The sequence below is a fragment of the Rhineura floridana genome, chromosome 9, assembly GCF_030035675.1.
Source record: "Rhineura floridana isolate rRhiFlo1 chromosome 9, rRhiFlo1.hap2, whole genome shotgun sequence".
Lineage (NCBI taxonomy): Eukaryota > Metazoa > Chordata > Lepidosauria > Squamata > Rhineuridae > Rhineura > Rhineura floridana.
Genome location: NC_084488.1, coordinates 109,477,369 through 109,499,714, shown reverse-complemented (window position 1 = coordinate 109,499,714; position 22,346 = coordinate 109,477,369).

Sequence of the window (22,346 nt, the reverse complement as noted above, 5' to 3'; positions counted from 1 at the left end):
TCTGACTGAGTTTGTATAAAGGCAATCTTACCTAATCTGCACTTTCTAAAACAATACAGGAACTGAAATGCAGCCATCCTTCAAAAATTGCACCTCTCTGAATTTTGCAATGCAGTTCTTCCACCAAGTAACGTGTACACAAATGCACGTACAGGTGTAAGGTGTCCATAAAAATGCATATATTAGCAAAAACAACATGCAAAAATGCATTATTTCAAGGAGGCAATTGCTTTGCAAAAATGTGCATATTAGGAGAATATGGCCCTAAAATAATGAATTTTCATGAGGATTTTTTTTAAAAAAAAAATGTGGAGATTGATGTAGAAATATGGAGTGCTGAATGTAAGATTGGAAAAATGAGAAATAGAGAGAAAACCAAACGGACAGATTTGCCCATCCCTAGTTTTATGCTCTACTCCTCTTCCTCACCATCATCTTGCCATATGGTGAGAGATGCATGCAGCATAAATCACACCCAAGATGGCTGTATGTTGGATTGATCCAGAGGTGGATTTGTTCCATAAACATACTGCCTTTGTACAGCATGAGGTCTCAGCTGAGGGTTGGCTATCACACAACATACTGGGAAGAACAATTGTGAAACTAGGCCAGGGGTGGCATGGTGTGGCACTAAGGAATCAGGGAGTGTAAAGCACAATTCTGGGAATTGCAATGAGAAGAAACATCATGAAACAGAAAAGCCTGTCAAGCTGTCAACCTCCTTTTTTGCCTTTTGCATGAACAATTGTGACAGCTACACTCCCATTCACAAAGAGAAGTGTTAAAAGGAAAAAGGAAGCCAGGCTTGTCAGAAATTCACTGGTTCACAAATATTACTGGTACCATTATATGCCCCTTTGTAGATTGCCTGGGACGTGTGTGGCATACCATGGCTTTAAGCAGGCAGAGGAAGATCATATGTTACAGCAGCAGTTTTCTAAAGAGGGCTTATGGTATGAACCTTTGACCTTCTCCGTGTTCTTAACCCATGCCTGACGATCAGGGGCAGCTCTAGAGAGTTGGCTACTTGAACTGGCTCAGTCTAGAGTCCCACACCTGGCACATGCTACGTCATTTTCATCTCCAACCATATACCCCCTTCTACTTTCAAATTCCAGCCATATCCTGTCCTTCCCTTTCTCTCCTCCCCTAATCTGTCCAAACCGTTCCATCCACAGCCCAACTCTCTCTTTCCCTTCATCTGGCAAAATATTTGCTGGATTCAGTCTAAAGCACTACTGACATGGGCATCATTTTGACTGGGAGCCACAGCATCAGGATTTGGGGCATTCCCTGCAGGTCTAGCATCCTAAACAAATGGTCCATATGCCTGGTAGGTAGAGTGCGCTTTCTAGGTTATAGTGCCTAGAGTGCCCCTGGACGTACATCCACACAACCCTTGGAAACGTGCTCCATCAGTTGCATGTGTTCTCCTTCTACAACCCTCTTTTTAGACATTTCATTCTGCTACTTCTCCATAGCAGGGATGGGGAATCTTCTTTAGCTGAAAAGTTTTATCCTGTATGTCAAGTCAATCAGGGGCCACACCCCATGATGGGCAGAGATACCCCTTTCCTTTTTCACTTTCACTTTCTGCCACTCCTTTCCCTCTTTTCCTCTTGGAAGGCCATGGCAGGGAAGTGTTTGATTTGAGCAAGGATTTGTGGGATGGCAGGGGGATGACCATTCCCACTACTTTCTGCTTCTGCTAGGAATCAAGATGTTGCCTGAGCAGATGATCACATACAAACCCTCCCAAGCAGCACAGCTTCTGCTCCAAGGATTCCACTCTCTTTCCTCCTGCTAGCACACAGCCAGGAGTCCCAAGCACCACAATACATGGGTGATGCATGAACCAACCAGGCCACCATAACCTCCTCCTTCTCCCACTGCAAACTCTAGATCAGAGCTTTCCAACCTGTGGTCTATGACCTTCGTTCAGGTGGTCTGTGGCATGCCTGTGTTAAATATTCATATTGGTTTTTAATTGTATTTTTATTCCTTCTTTTATTTCTTACATTGTATATTATTTTATTACAGTCTGAATCTATGGAATGCAGATTTGAATATCAGAAATAAAAGACTCAATAAAACACAATTAAAACCATATAGCATCTAGCACAGTGCACTGCAGCTGCTGCGACAGGCAGAAAAATCATCAAGTGGTACACAAAGTCCACCAGCAATTTCAAAGTGGTTGGTGGGGAAAAATCTTTAGGAACCTTTGCTCTAGATGCAGTTCTGGTTTGCACTTTTTATGCGTATGTGCAGGGTTCTACACTGGAGCCTGAGAGCAAATAAAAATGGAAATGGACTACCATCAAGTCGATCCCGACCTATGGTGACCCTATGAATAGTGTTTTCATGGTAAGCTGTATTCAGAGGTGGTTTGCCATTGCCTCCCCCTGAGGCTGAGAGGCAGTGACTGGCCCAAGGTCACCCAGTCAGCTTCATGGCTGTGTGGGGATTCAAACTCTGGTCTCCCAGGTCGTAATCCAACACTGTAACCACTATGCCACACTGGGTCTCTGAGAGCAAAGAAGAGGCCCACAATGTCCAGAGAGAGCAGAGCAGGCTCTGAGTCTATAGAGAAGATGTTTGGGAGAAATGTCTTTCTACAGAACTCTGTTGATTTCAACAATGGGTGGGCAAAACTGAGCCTATTTTTGACATTTGGGAGAAAGCAATGAGGGGAGGGATAGGGTCGCCATAAGTCATAATCGACTTGAAGGCACATAACAACAACAACAGTAGTATGGATGCAAGAAGGCAGTGACTTCCATTCTGATCTGTATTCGTCAGAATCAGCACTGCTTCTGTTCCGTTTCAGTTTGGTTTCTGCCAAACACTGTGTTGTTCATCTAACTGCCTGCTACTTAATGTAAGTTATAGAACTATTTATGTAATTTACATTCATTTCAATGTAAAGGAAATGTCAGAACAATGGGGGGGGGAAAGCCTCATAATTAATTACATATCATTTGTAGACTTCAGCAACAACAGCATGAATGAATAACGATCATATTCACTTGACTGATTTCCATTCCTGACTGCAGATGGACATACAAACTGCAGACATTTCTGCTTCCTTTTCTCTTCTCATCTGTATGTGCCCCTGACACTTAAGGAGCCACACATAAATAGAATCACACTTTCTCAGAAACAAAACATTGTAGTTTAGTGCTGGGGAGACGTCCTAACAACAGAAAAGCTATTTTTTAGGAAAGGCATTTGGAACCTCTGAGTAACATCTTTCAGGTTTTCAGCCTCACCACTCATGCTAACTTATACAATAGTACAATAGTCATCTTCCAGTGAAGATTGGCTTTGAAACTATTTCATAAGGACACCTACCTTTGAAAACATTATATGGGGAGGATTGATTACCAACAAAAACTTTTACAGAGCTCCGTTTGTGAATAGAACCTGGGAGGAACTTAGGATCTTGTTGATCAAGCCTGCACAATTTGAGATCCAGCTACTTTGATGCAACATACTGGGCATGCATGGGAGCCTGTCAGGGATAGGGATGGAAAGATCTATCAATTACGGTTCTCCCAGCTTCTAATTTTTCCAATCTTAAATTCAGTTCTCCAGACTTCTGCTGTCATTGGATTTTTTTTTTAAAAAGCCTCATGAAAATTTTGGTGTGAATTTCTCCTAATAAATACATATTTATATGCAGTTTTGACTAATGTACACATTTTTGCAAGCAAGTTTCTCAATATAATGCATTTTAGATGTTATTTTCACTGATATATAAATTTTAATGGACACTTTCCCTTAACACACGCGTTTTTGGAAACACTGTTCAGAGAAATGCAAATTTCAAAGGACGGCTGTAGTTTGGTTCTCATATAGTTTTGGAAAGTGTGGATTTGAAAAATTCACCTTTAAATGGAACTAAATCAAATTTCTCCTCCATCCCTAGCCAGGGTTCAATAAAACTTTCATTTTTTGTGCCTTCCTAGAACAGGGAGGTTCCCAAGCATCCGGCAGGTCAGAGAACATGTCACTTGGTGAACTCAGTTTGATGGAGGCCTGCTCTCCATGAATCAATCTGGGGAAACTTACCCCATTTCCATGCAACATTTCCTGCATGCCCATGTGGGGGGCAAAGGCTTCTTCATATGTCTGCAAAGCTACAGCAGCCAAGCCAAAAGGCACGCAGGCAAATTGTCTTTCCTAGGCTCAAGGTCATATTATCTACAATGGGATCGTTTTCTGCTTCGCTGTTGCAGAAAGCATCTGCTTGTGAGCTTTCCCTTAACCTCAGCCATCCACCAAGTGATCTTTCAGAATGCAAATTGTGTGCTCTAATAGCCAGGTCTAATCAGAGCCCCCTCAGTAGCCCTCCAACTGCATATACCACAGCAGGTAGAAAAGAGCAGCAGGAACAGTTAAAAAAAAATCAGTTATGTGCTGCTGTCAATGATTATTGGTCTTTAGAGCAAACAGCTGGTGCTGCTTCTGGTCCTTGAAGGGGGTGGCAAATAATCAAAGAATTATTAGCTATCTTTTATTTGATCAGCTGCTTTTTCTGTAAAATATGGTTACTTTAGTCAGTTACACAGAACTCTGTAAGATTCCAGATGAGCTGTGTTGTTTAACACCACAATCTGGGCTCCTGCTGGGAGGAAGGGTGGGATATAAATCAAATAATCAATCAATAAATAATAACTTGCACACTTCCTTATCACTGAAAATCAGTCCAGCAGAAGATCTCATTCTACCTATTGTGAATCTCCTGGTAGGCAATCAAGCGAAAATATCCAGGAGCACACCTGTCAGGCCTGGGGCCTAGCTTTGCAATAGGCTGCAGCTAGGGGCTGATTACGGCAAGATAGGCAAGAGTCAAATGAGCCAGAAGCTGTTGTCTGGTCATGGGCTGGCTGGAGGTCAGGCACTGGATAAGCAAGCGCAGAGACAGTGGCCCCATCTGCTTGATACATTTAAAGCAGCATTATACTATCACTTTAAACAGTCATGGCTTTCGCCACAAAGAATCCTGGGAACTGTAGTTTGTAAAAGGTGCTGTGAGGAGATTTCGATTCCTATTACAGAACTACAATTCCCAGGGTTCCTTGGGAAGAGGGCTTGATAGTTAAACCACCCTGGGAATTATAACCCTGTGAAAGGAATAGGTGGATGAATGGGTCTCTGCCACTGGTGTCTATTTTGTTTTGTTTTTCAAAATAGATCTGCTGGTTTTTTTAAAAAAAAAATCTGTATTAATTGTACATCACTTTGAGACATCTGTGTGGAAGGCGATTAATACATTTATTTATTTATTTATTTATTGCATTTGTATACCGCCCCATAGCCGAAGCTCTCTGGGCGGTTTACAACAATTAAAAACATTAAAAACAGATATACAAATTTAAAAACACATTTTTAAAAAGCAATTTAAAAACACATGCTAAAATGCCTGGGAGAAGAGGAAAGTCTTCTAAATAAAAATATAACTAAATAAATATATAACTAAATAACTATAATTATATATATATATATAAGTAAAATAAAAAAAAGTCTTGCAGTGTTGCAGAGGATGCTGGGATGGGTCAATGATGAAATTTCTTTGTTCCGACTTTTTCTTTTGAGAAAGCCCTGGGGATACCAAGTGTAATCCGTTGTCAGAGGAATAGCTAGTTCACCTCATTAAGAGATGTGACATATGGATGTTGGTAAGTGGTTTGTCATCATTTCCTGGCCCCAATCGCATTGGTGTTACAAAGGTTAACATCTGAGGTCACAAGGCAGGAGCAAAGGAGGTGTGTGTGTGTGTGGGGGGAAGATGATCATTAATAATCATGAACTCCCATTAACTCTAGTTATAGAGTAACAGGTCCTTTGGGAGCTCATATGCCTGTCCCCTCATTCCCAATAGCTGTATCTGAACAGACACTTCCCCAATGTTGCCAGGACAGAATTGGTTGTGTCTGACGTAATGGCTAAATAGCTCTGCTTGTTCTACAGGTCACTTTGAGGCAGGGCTATGGCTCAATGGCAGAGCAGCTGCTTTGTACACAGAAGCTCCCAGCTTCAACCCTCTGCATCTTCCAGAAGGTCTGGGAGACAACCCTGCTGGAAATCCTAGACAGCTGCTGCCAATCAGTGTAGATAATACTGAACTAGGTAGCTGAACGTCAAGAAGACGAAAGTAATGACAACAGGAGATTTATGTAACTTTAAAGGTGACAATGAGGACATTGAACTTGTCAAGGATTATCAATACCTCGGCACAGTCATTAACCCAAATGGAGACAATAGTCAAGAAATCAGAAGAAGGCTAGGACTGGGGAGGGCAGCTATTAGAGAACTAAAAAAGGTCCTCAAATGCAAAGATGTATCACTGAACACTAAAGTAAGGATCATTCAGACCATGGTATTCCCGATCTCTATGTATGGATGTGAAAGTTGGACAGTGAAAAAAGTGGATAAGAGAAAAATCAACTCATTTGAAATGTGGTGTTGGAGGAGAGCTTTGCACATACCATGGACTGTGAAAAAGACAAATAATTGGGTGTTAGAACAATTTAAACCAGAACCATCATTAGAAGCTAAAATGATGAAACTGAGGTTATCATACTTTGGACGCATCATGAGAAGACCTGAGTCACTAGAAAAGACAATAATGCTGGGAAAAACAAAAGGGAGTAGAAAAAGTGGAAGGCCAAACAAGAGATGGATTGATTTCATAAAGGAAGCCACAGACCTGAACTTACAAGATCTGAACAGGGGGGTTCATGACAGATGCTGTTGGAGGTCGCTGATTCATACGGTCACCATAAGCTGTAATCGACTTGAAGGCACATAGCAACATAACAACAAAGATGGATCAATGGTCTGACTCAGTACAAGGCACCTCCTTATAATTCTTATGTTTCACTAGATAAAACTTAAATGGGTTCAGCACTTGAGTTACTTGTGTTGATTCTGTGAGGTGGGAAATCAGTGGATGTACCCATGAAAACTGTGGTGCTAGTGCTGTGTCAAGAAAAAAATCTGCTCCATCAAGCAGTGGCTCCCCAGCACCGCCTTCCGGAATACACTATCAAGACAGGAACATAAGCACTATAAGACAGTGCTTCCAGTTCCCAATCCAGACAGTCTATACTGAAGGCTACCAGAGTTGATAGTATCAAAAGTCACTGGGAGGTCTGGGAGAATCAGCAAGGTTGCACTCCCCTTGTCTCTCTCCTGGCATAGGTGGTCCACTAGGGTAACCAAGGCAGTTTCAGTACCCAAACGAAGCAAAACACCTGATTGAAAGAGAACCAGAAAATCTGTCATCCACTTGAGCACCTTGCCTAGAAAGGGTATGTTAGCAACTGATCAATAGTTATTTAAAACTTCCAGGTCCAATGTAGCCTTGTTCATGAGAAGTTGTGTTACTAACCAGAGCTTAGAAAAGTTACTTTTTTGAACTACAACTCCCATCAGCCCAATCCAGTGGCCATGCTGGCTGGGGCTGATGGGAGTTGTAGTTCAAAAAAGTAACTTTTCCAAGCTCTGTTTACTGACTTATTTAAGATGTCTGGGACCACCCCCTCTCTTACTAGCTCCTTATCCCACCAGACCCATCTTGCTCGAAGTATTGGACCAAGAAGGGCAAGGGGACAGCATTCATGTCCTAGCAAGTTAACTAAATCAGAGGTGAGGAACCTCCAGCTTGCAGGACTAATGTGGCCTGCCTGGCCTTCCCATTTGGCCTGTCAGGCCATTTTTGCCAAGCAGTGCCCACCTGCCCTACATCTAGTCAGAGCAGGTATGAGCAATGCATAAACCTTCAATATTCTTTACAAACATGTAACAGTGTACTTTGAAAGGTTCCTTCACATCCAGAGATGGACCAGATTGCAACAAGCCCGCAAATCTCCACCACACAGCACTGCAAAGATACAATGGTGGCAGAGAAGAATCACGTCTTCACTCGCTGCCACAGAGTAGGCTGGATGATGAGCTCTTACCAGAATTTGGCTAGACTCACAAGTGAATTTTCTGCCACTTGCATTTTACCTGTCTTCCTTCCTGCTTCACTGCCCTCAGCTCTCCAGTAGAGATGCTTGAAGAATTCAATTTCTGTTCATTCCAACATGAAGTTTAGGTTTAGGTTTATTAAATTTGTATATTGCTTCTTTCCACTAAAAAAGTCCAAATGCGATTTGAAATCGAAGGAAACATACAGTAATAAAATCACATAAATATTATTAAAAACAGATTGAACAGTATAATCATATCATTGGTGCTGCCCCAAATTATCTTTGCCTGATGCTGAAAGTTGGCACCAGGCCTGATCTGTGCCTCATGAACTAATGTGTAGATTGGAACACAATTATCCTCTGGATTTCACTCTTGCAAAATAGTTTTCAGCTCAAATAATGTATCAAAATGTGTAAAAAAATGAATATTATAAAATAAAATACACTGAACTAAAACGCATTTTTAAATATTCATTTTGTAGGTGTTTTTTTTAAAAAAAAAATGCACTTTAATGCAGAGATGGAGTGGACTGACCTATGAATGAACACATATGAAAATGACAGACTGGAAACACACTGATCCAACTGTCCCTACTCTCCAGTAATCCAAGAAACTGAATGGGCTCTGAGGAAGGGAGAAAGCATTTGTGAATGATCGTGTCACTTCTTTCTCACTAATTATCTCTTTTTAATAGTTATATTGTTTTCATGATGTTTTTATTGTCATAAGACTTGTGTTGGAGTGGAAAGTTGGGGGAAGGGAAATAAATAAAATAATTAAATAAACAAAATAATTAAATAAAATATTTAAGATCAGCCAGGATCTTGCCTGGATAATCACTGGTTTTAAATGTCACAAAATCACTGAGACCAGTCTTGGTCAATTTATTGTTATGCAAAAATCCTCTAAAATGTAGACAAAGAAGCTAATTGCAATTGCAAAATAAAATAGAATCCCACAGGACATCTCGGTGACATCCACTGTCTCCTATATTATCTTTGAGCAATGAACATTGTTATCTTTGGGGGGGGGGGCAGGAAAACAGTTTTGTTTTTCCGGTTTCAAAGGAATGTGTGCTTAAAGAAAATTTACCAGAATCAAATGCCAAAATACACAACATAAAGCAGAGAATAAAGAGCTAAATATAGTCAATAGTGATAGTTTATCTTCTAATTAGTTATTATTATTTTTAGAAAAGACGCAGGAATAGATATTTGCTACTGATTTACAAGACAGACTCTCCTTTTTGGATAGTTGACCAAATCCCTGCTGTATTTCAGGCAGTGTATCTTTATCAGAAATGTAATCACAAAACAATCGTATTGTTTCAAAAGCTGTTGAGTATATCATTTGAACGGGATGCCTCTGATATCAGCTGGCAATCAGCAGTAGAAGACTCCCTCACTTCCCTGCATGTGATGAGCAAATGCTCTTGACAATGCAAATCATTTGATTCCTGTGAACAATATCCAGCTCACATTGTCAAGTGAAGTGTGGCTGTGATTTTGCTCCATGTTAACAGACAGTGATTCCACTGCATTTTTGTGTTTCAGAAGCATAAGTGAGACAAGATTCAAGTTTGTATCTTGATCACCATACAACAGAGCATAAGGACATAAGAAGAGCTTGCTGGATCAGGTCAATGGCCCATCTAGTCCAGCATCTTGTTCTCACAGGGGCCAGCCAGATGCCCAGGGACACAGACTTTCCAGGCTTTTGGGGGGGGGGGGCTGGACTGGGCCAAACCTAGGAAAAGGTGGGTGTGGGCCAGTGGTTATAGTGGTATCTCAGAAGTCTCCCTCTGTGTCCTGTCTTTGAAATTCACTTTTAGAATGGTCATTTTAAGATCTACAAAGGTACATGCATGTACATAGGACAAACTGGACATCCTCTATGAAATAGAACAAATGGACACCAATTTGACATTAAGAAAGGTAACACAGAAAAGCCTGAAGCTGTAGGGGAACATTTTATTCTTCCTGGCCATTCAGTTGCAGGAGTCTTGCTTCTCCTTCATTCAGAAGGGTGACTTAATAATATGAAATTGGCTAAATTATAGCTTCATGGATGCTTTTATTTGGTAAAGGCATCGTTGTAGTTTGTGAGCCAGTGCAGAGTACAAAACAGTTGCTGTGCACTAACAGTTTCTGAACAACATAACAGAGTTCAAAATAATGAACTCTGTTCACTTTACATTCTTAACCAAGTATCCTATAAGTGGGTGCAAGTATATACGGGGGCATTTCCTAATTGTGAAGTGCATCATGACTTCCCCCATAGCCACGGCTCCAAAGAAAATCTAGAGTCATGCCATGGGGTTTTATATATCTTGCTTTTCTAACACTGCTTAAAAACTCACCTTAAAAACACAGACATTCAACACAATCAGAATAAAATCTCATAATTATGTTTATGGAACATGACTGCAATCCTGTGCATAGTTACCTGGGAGTAAGCACCCTTGAATTCAGTGTAGATACAACGTGTAAAACACATTTGGCTTTAACATGACATTTTGCTACTGAGCAACAGATGTCACAAAATGCTTTGTCTGTTACCATATCGTAAGAGAGCCACTCATAGGTTCTTCTCCAAGTTTCTTGGTACTGCTGCCCTGGCTTCCTTTCACATTAGGAGCTCTCATCTTGGAAAACTCTCCCTCCCCCTTAGTCAGGTTTCTTGTTAAGGAAGAAGTGGTAGAGATTCCTCCTAGCCCTACATTCAGGTCTCCACTGCAGGATGTTGTAGGTTTACTTTCACCAGCAGAAGCATCAACCTCAGAATGTGCTTTCTGGGCTCCTGCTGGAAGGAAGGGCGGGATATAAATCAAATAATGTAATAAAAACAAATCTAACCATGGTGAATTGGTGAGAATGGTGGACTGAACACAATTCAAAGGAAAATATCAGGATTCTGCAGGAGGAGAACCACTGTTGCCATCACTCTAGATCCCAATATATTCACTGATAAAAAAACCTACCAGTTTAAGGGTTAAGGCTATCTCATGTTGGCTCAAGCTGGCCAACTGAACAAGCTTATGTTAGCTGACAAAACCCTCTCATACTCATTCTTTTAAGTAGTTTGACATTGTTTCTTGTCTAAATCGCATATAAAAATAGGAGAGGGGTAGCTGTGTTAGTCTGTAGTACCAGAAAAAGCAAAGAGTCTGTGGCCCTTAAAATACTAAGTGTATTTATTTTAAAAAGGCATAACCTTTCTTAGGCCAGCAACTACTTCCTCAGATGCACAAGTGAAGGATCAGGCAGGATGGATATATAATGTTGCACACACCCCAATCTCTGAGCGGTGTGAGACTTCCAGGGGTTACTGCACTTACCCAGGGTTTGGTTTCCTTAGAATGAAGGTCAGCAGAGATTGTGGTGTCTTATAGGATATACGGTTTATTTACACACATATATACAGCCTAAGCGTAAGGTGGAGGATAAGGCTATCTGTGGCTACTAGCCAGGATGGCCACCCCATCACTGGTTGTCACAGGTGCCATTGAAAAGTGAGTTTGATATCCTGGTTTTGAAACTAACCATAGTAAGAACAAGCCACAGTTCCTTTAGTTTGGAAATGATGGGAAACTGTGGAAGGATAAAAAAGTAGAAGTTTCAGTTTCCTAGTATGCGTGAAAGAGTAGGAGAGGGAACTATGGAACAGTCTCCCTGAGGAAGTACGCCTGGCACCGACTCTGCTTTCCTTCCGGCGCCAGGTCAAAACCTTCCTATTCTCTGAAGCATTTTAAGTTACATTGATCTAATTTTAATAATGTTTATTGTATTGTTGATTGTATTTTAATATTATTCTGTTATTCATTGTATTTTTATACTATTTTATGTTCACTGCCCAGAGAGCTATCGCTAGTCGGGCGGTATATAAATTTAATAAATAATAATAATAATAAAATAATAATAAATAAAATAGGACTCTGGGAAACCCACAGCTTAGATAGATTATGTTAGAAGAGGAGGAGGAGGAAGAGCAGGAGATGATAGCTGAGAGGCCAGGATTCAAATACTGATTTTCTGCTTTTTCCTGATGCCACTGGTCACTCTTATTTTCTTTTGTGATTCATCAGCTGTTTTGCTCAGAGTGACCAGCAGTAACCTTTGCCCAACAAAACCAAGCTGTCCACAAAGTATGCAAAAGTTTACTGATGGGCCCTTGGAGCATTTCAATACAACAGAGACAGAAAAATACTGCCAAATATAAGCCGCTCTTGAGATTCCCTGTTTAAAGTTACCAACTACTTCAAGTTCTGTCAAGACACCCACTTTTAGAGAAAACACAGAACAGCTTCAGGAGACAGCCTGGCTTCCACATCTTTTCCGGGCTTATTCAAAAGACAGATTTTATTCTTAAAGTTTCCAAGTGTCATTTACAGAAAAAGCTTTCAGGTTGGTCAGGCAACAGATGCCTCGAGTCACTTTAAATGCGATTACCAAAATCCAATCAAAAGCACTTTCTGACACACAGTAATTTTTCCCCGAAGCACTTAGGAAGCCTTCAAGCTCATTTTGTCGGTGTCGTTTATTCATCAGCCATTGAGGAGTTAGCAAAACACAGACAGGCTCAGTTCCCTTTGGAGTCCTTATAGTGGTTTATCTGCAGATGCTTAGGTCCTCGTGGTGAAGCATTTCTCACAGTTTTTGAAGTTGAAGATGGATCCAGGGGCATCCTCAAACTATTAACTTGTTATTTCAGAGGTAGTGTAGCCCCATCTAGAATAGGCAACTGGCCAGACTCCCAGACATGGGAACCACCCATCCACAGTGTCTTAGACAGTGGACCAGATCATACTCAGCCTCTCTTGACTTAGAAGTTATGGATATAAAGAGCTGTGTCTCATCAGAGTACTGACAATGCTTTGCCCCCCCCCCCAAGTCCTAATGACCATTCCCAACGGCTTCATATCCTGTAGATGTTCAACAGCACTGGCAACAAGATTGTGCCAACAGTGCAAGGCCCGTGGGGTTGAGACAGTTTCCCAATGCTATTTTCTGGGCACAGCCCTACAGGTAGGATTGGAACCACTGTAAAACAGTGCCCCAAATACCCACCCCACAGAACTGGTCCAGGAGGAAGCTGTGGTCAAAAGCAGAGTCACACTCTCCCTGTCCCACTCTTAATACAGGCCATCCATCAGGGCGACTAAGGCTGATTCAGTCCCAAAACCACACCGGAATTCAGATGGAAACGGATCCAGATAATCTGTATCCTCCTGGAACCTGCTGCTCTGCCACCACCCTCTCCACCGCCTTGCCCAAAAAGGGGGTCTTTGTGCCTGGTTGGTGGTTGTTATAAACCACAGGGTCCAAACCTGCATCTGATGAATCCTTGTTTTGACACGTTTTATTTATTTAACAAAATGTATACACCGCTTGATGGTATAAATGGAACCTCCAAGTGGCCAGTGTGGTCTTCCATCTTGGATAGCATACAAAGTGCTACTTTTAGATACGCTCAGTGAGTCCCCGCCCCCTCCTTTTTGAAAGACATTCCTAGAGTTTGGTCTGAAGGCACATGAGACTCACTTTGCTGAAGCTAAGTAGGTTTGGGTTTGCACGGTGCTTGTACATGTCTCATATATGCTGCTGTGGGTTCTGTGACAGAAGAAAGGTGGCATAAAAAAAGAACCCAGGAAATATGGATGTACATCCAAGGGCACGCTAGGCACTATAACCTAGAAAGTGCACTCTGCCTACCAGACATATGGACCACTTATCTAGGATGCTAGAGTTTTAAGGAATGCCCAAAACCCTGATGCTGTGGCTCCCAGCCATAATGATGCCCATGCCAGCGGAGCTTTAGAATGAATCCAGCAAATATTTTGCCAGATGAAGGAAAAGGGAGAGTTGGGCTGTGGATGAAACGGTTTGGGTAGATTAGGGGAGGAGAGAAAGGGAAATTTGAGACATGGCTGGAACGTGAAAGAAGAAGGGGGTATATGGCTGGAGAACCCAGGAAGCTGCCTTATACTGAGTTAGGCCATTGGTCTATCTAGCTCAGTACTGACTACACTGACTGGCAGCAGCTTGCTAGGGTTTCAGGCAGGGGGAATTCCCAGAACTGGGACCTCCTGCATGCAAACCAGATGCTCCACCTCTGAGCTATGTGGCCCTTCCCCACATTTAACAAGAAAGAACATTTAAGAAGATAAAAACACCACATTGCAAACTGCTTTTAAAACTTTTATCCCATTTCCAAAAGAGTGTGTCATCATCATGAGCTATAAGAGGGGTGTTCCTATTTGGGAAACAGAAGCCCAGTATTCTGTTGGTCACCCAGAACTAGTTCTATCAGGGGGAGCTAACAGGGTGCCCTCCTGATGTGGTTGGATTCCAACTCCCATCATCACCCAGCCAGCACAGCCAAATGATGAGGATGATGGGACTTGGAGTCCAGCAGCATATGGAGGGCACCACATTGGCTCTCCCTGAGTTATATGGTGCTTTGCACCCTCTTCATGCTAATTTAAACGCACCAGATAAATTCCACATTCTGGCCCTAAAGTGAAGACATCACTGCCTGTGCGTTACGCATTATGGTACGTACGAGGCAAGTGCGCAGTTTGATGTTTGACCTCCCTCTGTTGCAATCTCTGGTGGCTCAGAGGAATAATAAGATTTCTTCATACTCCATTGTGTTGTATGCAAGCCCCTTATGACATTAACTCGTGGGCTCTAGGAAAAGAATGAAGCTGGATTAAAAACTATCTGAGGGTGGCCGAGTCAACCATTCTCTTAAGGATTTGTCAGCATAGACAAAGTACAAGAAAATGTCCGGGGGGGGGAGAGAGAGAGAAGACAAGGGGAATTCCCTTTATGACCCACACTGAAGAAGGAGAAACTTAACCTGTGTTTCTAAATGATTACCAGCTGGCTTGGCGTTCGCTAAAGAGTTTGTGGGCATATCTATTTTACTGCTCAGTTCTTGGCAGCGACGCTGAGAAGAATGAATGTCAAGCAAGCAATTCTGCTTTTGGCTGTTAAAGAGCCTTGGTTTGCTTTAAGAGTAGGGTTTGTGCAGATTTTAAACTGTTTTTAATATTGTATTTTAAGTTGTTGCAACCTGCCCTGGGACTTTAGGGTGAAGGGTAGAGGAATAACAATAACAACAACAACAACAAAACAAACACAATAATAATAACAACAAAAGAACAACAACAACAATAGATTTTAGAAACAATGCTTCAGAAAGAGGAGGGGGAGAGAGAGAAAAAACTGAGTGCCCAAATTTCTTTTGATTGCCGTACAGAGCCAATGAAAATTTTGGGACAGAATCATGATTTAAGAACATAAGAACATAAGAACATAAGAAGAGCCTGCTGGATCAGGCCAGTGGCCCATCTAGTCCAGCATCCTGTTCTCACAGTGGCCAACCAGATGCCTGGGGGAAGCCCGCAAGCAGGACCCGAGTGCAAGAACACTCTCCCCTCCTGAGGCTTCCAGCAACTGGTTTTCAGAAGCATGCTGCCTCTGACTAGGGTGGCAGAGCACAGCCATCACGGCTAGTAGCCATTGATAGCCCTGTCCTCTATGAATTTGTCTAATCTTCTTTTAAAGCCATCCAAGCTGGTGGCCATTACTGCATCTTGTGGGAGCAAATTCCATAGTTTAACTATGCGCCGAGTAAAGAAGTACTTCCTTTTGTCTGTCCTGAATCTTCCAACATTCAGCTTCTTTGAATGCCCACGAGTTCTAGTATTATGAGAGAGGGAGAAGAACTTTTCTCTATCCACTTTCTCAATGCCATGCATAATTTTATACACTTCTATCATGTCTCCTCTGACCCGTCTTTTCTCTAAACTAAAAAGCCCCAAATGCTGCAACCTTTCCTCGTAAGGGAGTCGCTCCATCCCCTTGATCATTCTGGCTGCCCTCTTCTGAACCTTTTCCAACTCTATAATATCCTTTTTGAGATGAGGCGACCAGAACTGTACACATTATTCCAAATGCAGCAGCACCATAGATTTATACAACGGCATTATGATATCGACTGTTTTATTTTCAATTCCTTTCCTAATTATCCCTAGCATGGAATTTGCCTTTTTCACAGCTGCTGCACACTGGGTCGACATTTTCATCGTGCTGTCCACTACAACCCTGAGGTCTCTCTCCTGGTCGGTCACTGCCAGTTCAGACCCCATGAGCGTATATGTGAAATTCAGATTTTTTGCTCCAATATGCATAATTTTACACTTGTTTATATTGAATTGCATTTGCCATTTTTCCGCCCATTCACTCAGTTTGGAGAGGTCTTTTTGGAGCTCTTCGCAATCCCTTTTTGTTTTAACAACCCTGAACAATTTAGTGTCATCAGCAAACTTGGCCACTTCACTGCTCACTCCTAATTCTAGGTCATTAATGAACAAGTTGAAAAGTACAGGTCCCAGTACTGATCCTTGAGGGACTCCACTTTCTACAGCCCTCCATTGGGAGAACTGTCCGTTTATTCCTACTCTCTGCTTTCTGCTTCTTAACCAATCCCTTATCCACAAGAGGACCTCTCCTCTTATTCCATGACTGCTAAGCTTCCTCAGAAGTCTTTGGTGAGGTACCTTGTCAAAAGCTTTTTGAAAGTCTAAGTACACTATGTCCACTGGATCACCTCTATCTATATGCTTGTTGACACTCTCAAAGAATTCTAATAGGTTACTGAGACAGGACTTTCCCTTGCAGAAGCCATGCTGGCTCTGCTTCAGCAAGGCTTGTTCTTCTATGTGCTTAGTTAATCTAGCTTTAATAATACTTTCTACCAGTTTTCCAGGGACAGAAGTTAAGCTAACTGGCCTGTAATTTCCAGGATCCCCTCTGGATCCCTTTTTGAAGATTGGCGTTACATTGGCCACTTTCCAGTCCTCAGGCACGGAGGAGGACCCAAGGGACAAGTTACATATTTTAGTTAGCAGATCAGCAATTTCACATTTGAGTTCTTTGAGAACTCTCGGGTGGATGCCATCCGGGCCTGGTGATTTGTCAGTTTTTATATTGTCCATTAAGCCTAGAACTTCCTCTCTCGTTACCACTATTTGTCTCAGTTCCTCGGAATCCCTTCCTGCAAATGTTAGTTCAGGTTCAGGGATCTGCCCTATATCTTCCACTGTGAAGACAGATGCAAAGAATTCATTTAGCTTCTCTGCAATCTCCTTATCGTTCTTAAGTACGCCTTTGACTCCCTTATCATCCAAGGGTCCAATCGCCTCCCTAGATGGTCTCCTGCTTTGAATGTATTTATAGAATTTTTTGTTGTTGGTTTTTATGCTCTAAGCAATGTGCTCCTCAAATTCTTTTTTAGCATCCCTTATTGTCTTCTTGCATTTCTTTTGCCAGAGTTTGTGTTCCTTTTTATTTTCTTCATTCGGACAAGACTTCCATTTTCTGAAGGAAGACTTTTTGCCTCTAAGAGCTTCCTTGACTTTGCTCGTTAACCATGCTGGCATCTTCTTGGCCCTGGCGGTACCTTTTCTGATTTGCGGTATGCACTCCAGTTGATCTTCTAATATAGTGTTTTTAAACAACTTTCAAGCATTTTCGAGTGATGTGACCCTCTGGACTTTGTTTTTCAGCTTTCTTTTTACCAATCCCCTCATTTTTGTGAAGTTTCCTCTCTTGAAGTCAAAAGTGACCGTGTTGGATTTTCTTGGCAATTGGCCATTTACATGTATGTTTAATTTAATAGCACTGTGGTCACTGCTCCCAATCGGTTCAACAACACTTACATTCAGATGGAATGTATGTGAGAGGTCATATTATTTCACTTAAAAAATAACACTAGAGGGAAAATTGATGAAAATTACTTGAAATTGATTGGTAGTAGGTTTTGGACAGGCCAAAGAAATGTATATCCTTACACAGGACCTTCCATGTGTTTTTAAAAACTCCTTGACTTCCCATACTTTACTTTAAGAACAGGGGAAGATGCCTTATGCTGAGTTAGACCATTGGTCCATCTAGCTTTGTATTGTCTTCACTAATTGGCAGCGTCTCTCCAGGAGTTCAGACCAGATTCTCTCCCATCTCTACCGAGAGATGCCAAAACTTGAACCTGAGGTCTTCTGCATGCAAAGCAAATGCTCCATCACAGAGCTATGGCTCTCCCCCTAAGCGCTCTATGTGAATTAGAATGCACTCTTTATGCAGTAGAAGATGACTTAAAACATTCAGCTGATTGAGAAAGTGGGGGCCTGATTGTTGACTGTGGCTGCATACAGGAACCACACTACACCAATTCTAGTTGGTTTCCAAAGCAAATTCAAAGCACTGGTATTATTAACTTCAAAATAGCTTGGTTTTCAGGATATAACCCTATCCCAATTTAGATCTAATGCATCTCTGTGGGATACAACCCTTGAGGTAGGATCAGAACCACTGTAAAATAGTCCCTCCTATACCCATCTCACCAAGTTGGCCCAGAAGGATACCATGGTTAATGGTATCAAAAGCCGCTGAGGGATCAAATAAGAATAACAGGGTCGCACTCCACCTGTCCTTCTCCCGATAAAGATCATCCATCAGGGCGACCAAGGCTGATTCAGTCCCATAACCAGGCCTGAACCCAGACTGGGATGGGTCAAGATAATCTGTTTCATCCAAGAGTACTTGCAATTGCTGCGCCACAACCCTCTCAATCACCTTCCCTAAAAAGGGGGTATTTGCATCCGGCTGGTAATTGTCACAAACCCAGTCCAGAGTGGGCTTTTTCAGGAGTGGTTGGATCACCGCCTCTTTCAGGGTGGCTGGAGCCACTCCCTCCTGCAACAATGTGTTGACCACACCCTGGATCCACTAGGTCAAACCCCCTCGGCAAGTTTTAATAAGTCAAGAAGGCCAAGGGTGGAGAGGATATGTTGCTGGTTGCATTGTCTCAAGCACCTTGTCCATGTCATAGGCCACATCAGCTGAAACTGATCCCAAGAAGTTGCAGCAGAAACTGCACTGGACACCTCAATGGGGACTAGAGTAGATGTAAATGGGTCATCAAGATTGCTACAGAGGTGAACAACTATACTTTCAAAGTGCCTTGCAAACAATTCACAGTGGGCTCCAAAGGGTCTAAAACTCCATTTCCTGGAGCTGATGTCAACAGACCCCTGACAACACAGAAAAGCTCCAGTGGATGGCTATTTGAGAATACGATGGTAGCAGAAAAGTGGGCCTTCTTCACTGCCCTCACTGCCCCACAGTAGGTACAGTTATGTTTTACTCGTGCCTGATCAGCCTCATAGCACGTCTTTTGCCACTTGTGCTCTAGCTGTCGTCCAGCCTGTTTCATTGCCCTTAGTTCACTAGTGTACCAAGGTGCAATTCAGGCTCCACAATGACGGAGAAGGTGCTCAGGGGCAACTGTGTTAAGAGCCTGACGCGCCTCGTTGTTCTATAGTGTGACATGGGCTTCAACAGGGTCACCTGCTCTATCTACAGGAATTCAGTGGATTCCATTAGTCTCTGGGGGTGGACCATCTTAATCTGTCCACTACCGAAACCCTTGAAGTCAGTCACGAACAAGGAGTTGTGCTTTTTTAAAAATAGGTTTATTAAAAGATTTTGGCCCAGAGTGCTTCATGAATCAGCTTACAGGTTACACAGGGTTTAGCATCATTACTAGCATTTGAGCAACGAGGAACCCATCCATGGGAGGAGTGGGAGCGAGGAACAAGGTGTACATAGCCTTTCCTTCACCTTCTATAGTAGCTTACCGTCTCCCCATGACTATACCTCCCTCTACCCATGATCACTGAGACTGAGGTGGCATCTCCCATGTCCTTCCTTACTAAAACTCCTTCTAACTACCTGCTACTGGCACAAGAGCCCACCAACAAAACTTTCCTAAACCAGTTATCCCAGTAGAGAGAACTGGAAACTGTCAGACCCAGTCAATATCTTTCACACAGGGCACATCTACTCCCCTCCCTGTCTCACACCCACGCAAGGCCAGCCTTCTGCCAGTTGCAGACTCTCACTCTGAAGATGTCTGGTGATGTTCTCCTATCATTCAATTCACTGCACAGGCTCTCACCCTGCGCAGGAACTACACATGCAACATATGCCCTCCCCACTTCCAATCCCCTCTAGATAGGTTAAAAAAAAAGGAAGGGGTAGCGCCTTCCCCTCAGGACTCCCTAAGTGACTCCCTAAGTCCTCACCACCCCTTTGGTGGTGACCCCACTGATGGCAGACCCACCACCCAAGGGCAGCTGGCCTTTTATACCCCCTGACCCAGCCAGCAGCTGATGCAAGAGTTGCAAGATTTGACCACAGCCTCTCTCTGGATTCATGGTCAAGCAGCAGGTCCCAGTCCTTAGGATGCAGGATAATATTAATCCTTAGTCTGGCCCAACAAGACATTTCTTATGTTCCTAAGTTCACTTGTCCTTCCATTGTTAGCATCAAAGCCATTCACCCTATTCAGAGAATAGGCCAGTGTTGCTTAATTAAACTAGGGGATGGATAAAATCTAACTCAGGCTTCCCCAATTTGGTGTCCACCAGATGCTGTGGACTACAACTCTCATCATCCCTGAGCACTGGCCATGCTGGCTAGGTCTAATGGGAACTGTAGTCCAAAGCATCAAGAGAGCACCAGGTTGGGGAAGGCTGCTCTATTCCTTCAGTTCATGCCTCTGATTTTAGTGGCTGCCAGTGAGCACACATGAGACTTGTTAAGGTGACCAAATAAACCATGGTTTATGAAGGCAATTGAGAATGAGCCATGGTGATGCTCAGGCTTATGTGCCCTCCTTTGCACACAAGAAGGAGGCGATAGAAAGCTTCTATTTTCACTTTAGAACAAACGGCAGTTCCATGTTACTTCTGAACTATGGTTCTAACTAAAATTAGCTTAAACAAAGCAGGATCAAACTGTGATTTCAGATCCTAGTTTGTTAAATAACTTTGGTTAAAACAAACCACAGTTCCTTGAGTTCAGATGCAACACACTGTGGTTTATTCTAAAGTGAAAGTGGAAAGTTTCACTCTCCTCTCCTCCTCTTGTGCACAAAGAAGGGAGAAGACGAATGTATGAACCCAAGGCTCACCGTGGCTCGATCCCAATTTGAAATGGTCCATGATAGTGCAACACAGTGGCTGGGACTAGGGTACAGTACATGCAGAAAAGAAAGAAAAATGCTCCAGTGATGGAAAAGGCCAGGATTGATGGGTCAATGAAAGTGACTCAGCAGACTTGATTCAGCTTGCAGGATACTTATTGAAGCCAAGGGAGTAGGGATTTGGTCAGGCTATTGCTTATGCTTTCAATCAAAAGCTTCTTATCCTGTCATCATTAAATAAAGTATGGCTACCTACCATACAACTTGCACATGGAGGCTGTAAACTTACATGCCTGATGGGTTCATAAGAAGAAAAAGCTCATTCTCCTCCAGGCGGTTTATTTTGATTATAGGTCCATATAAAAACATCCAGACACTCATCTTCTGGCAGGAGTAACTTATCTAGAGTTGCTGTATTGTGAAGAATCGATTCCAGCAGCCCTCTTTTCTAGTCTGATTGCAAGCCAACACAGCAGAGTCATCAGCTTGTTACCTTGAGATTTCTTGCTTTGTGTGTGTGGCTATTAGACTGATAGCTCTCTCTTTCTGGGCCATCTTCTTCAGACGAAAAGAGGCATTTCGCTATTACAAATCTCTTACCGCCCTGGCAGATGAGATATGGCTTGCCAGGCAGACAGAAATCAATCTCATTTCATTTCCGTCTCAATTTCCCCTCTGTGCCCACAGCCTTTGTGAAGATGTAAATCAATCATTAACCTCGTCTGCATGACACCCCACACTCTCTTGTGTCTCGTTTTCTTTCCAAAATAACCTAAAAGGAACTCTGTTACCCCACACAGTAATAAGTAATACCAAGCGCAATCTATTGGCAAGGACTTTTTCTGTGTGTGTGTGCCTGGTTCACTGGAATGAATGGGGATTATTATAAACTGTTATGCATCTGCACAGAAGACGCTCTCAGTGGATTGTGCCTGGCATAGGAACATGCCAAGCTGAACAAGCTGTATCACACTGCCAGGGTATTTATTTATTTATTTGTTTGTTTATTAAATTTATATTTCTCCCTTCCACCCAAAGGAGCCCACAGCAGCAGCAAACAAGAAAATATTACAACAGTACGATTTAAAATCATGTTTAAAAACAACTTAAAACCATGTAAAAACATTCAGAACTTCTAAAAACATTTAAAAGCAATCACATATCCTCACCGGTTTTAATTTCATGATTGCCTTGATGACCAGTATCTCTCAGTCACCAAATGCCTGGGTAAAGGGGAATGTTTTTAAATTTCTCCTGAAAAGCAACAATGAAGGAGACAGCTGCACCTCACCCAGGATGGCATTCCACAG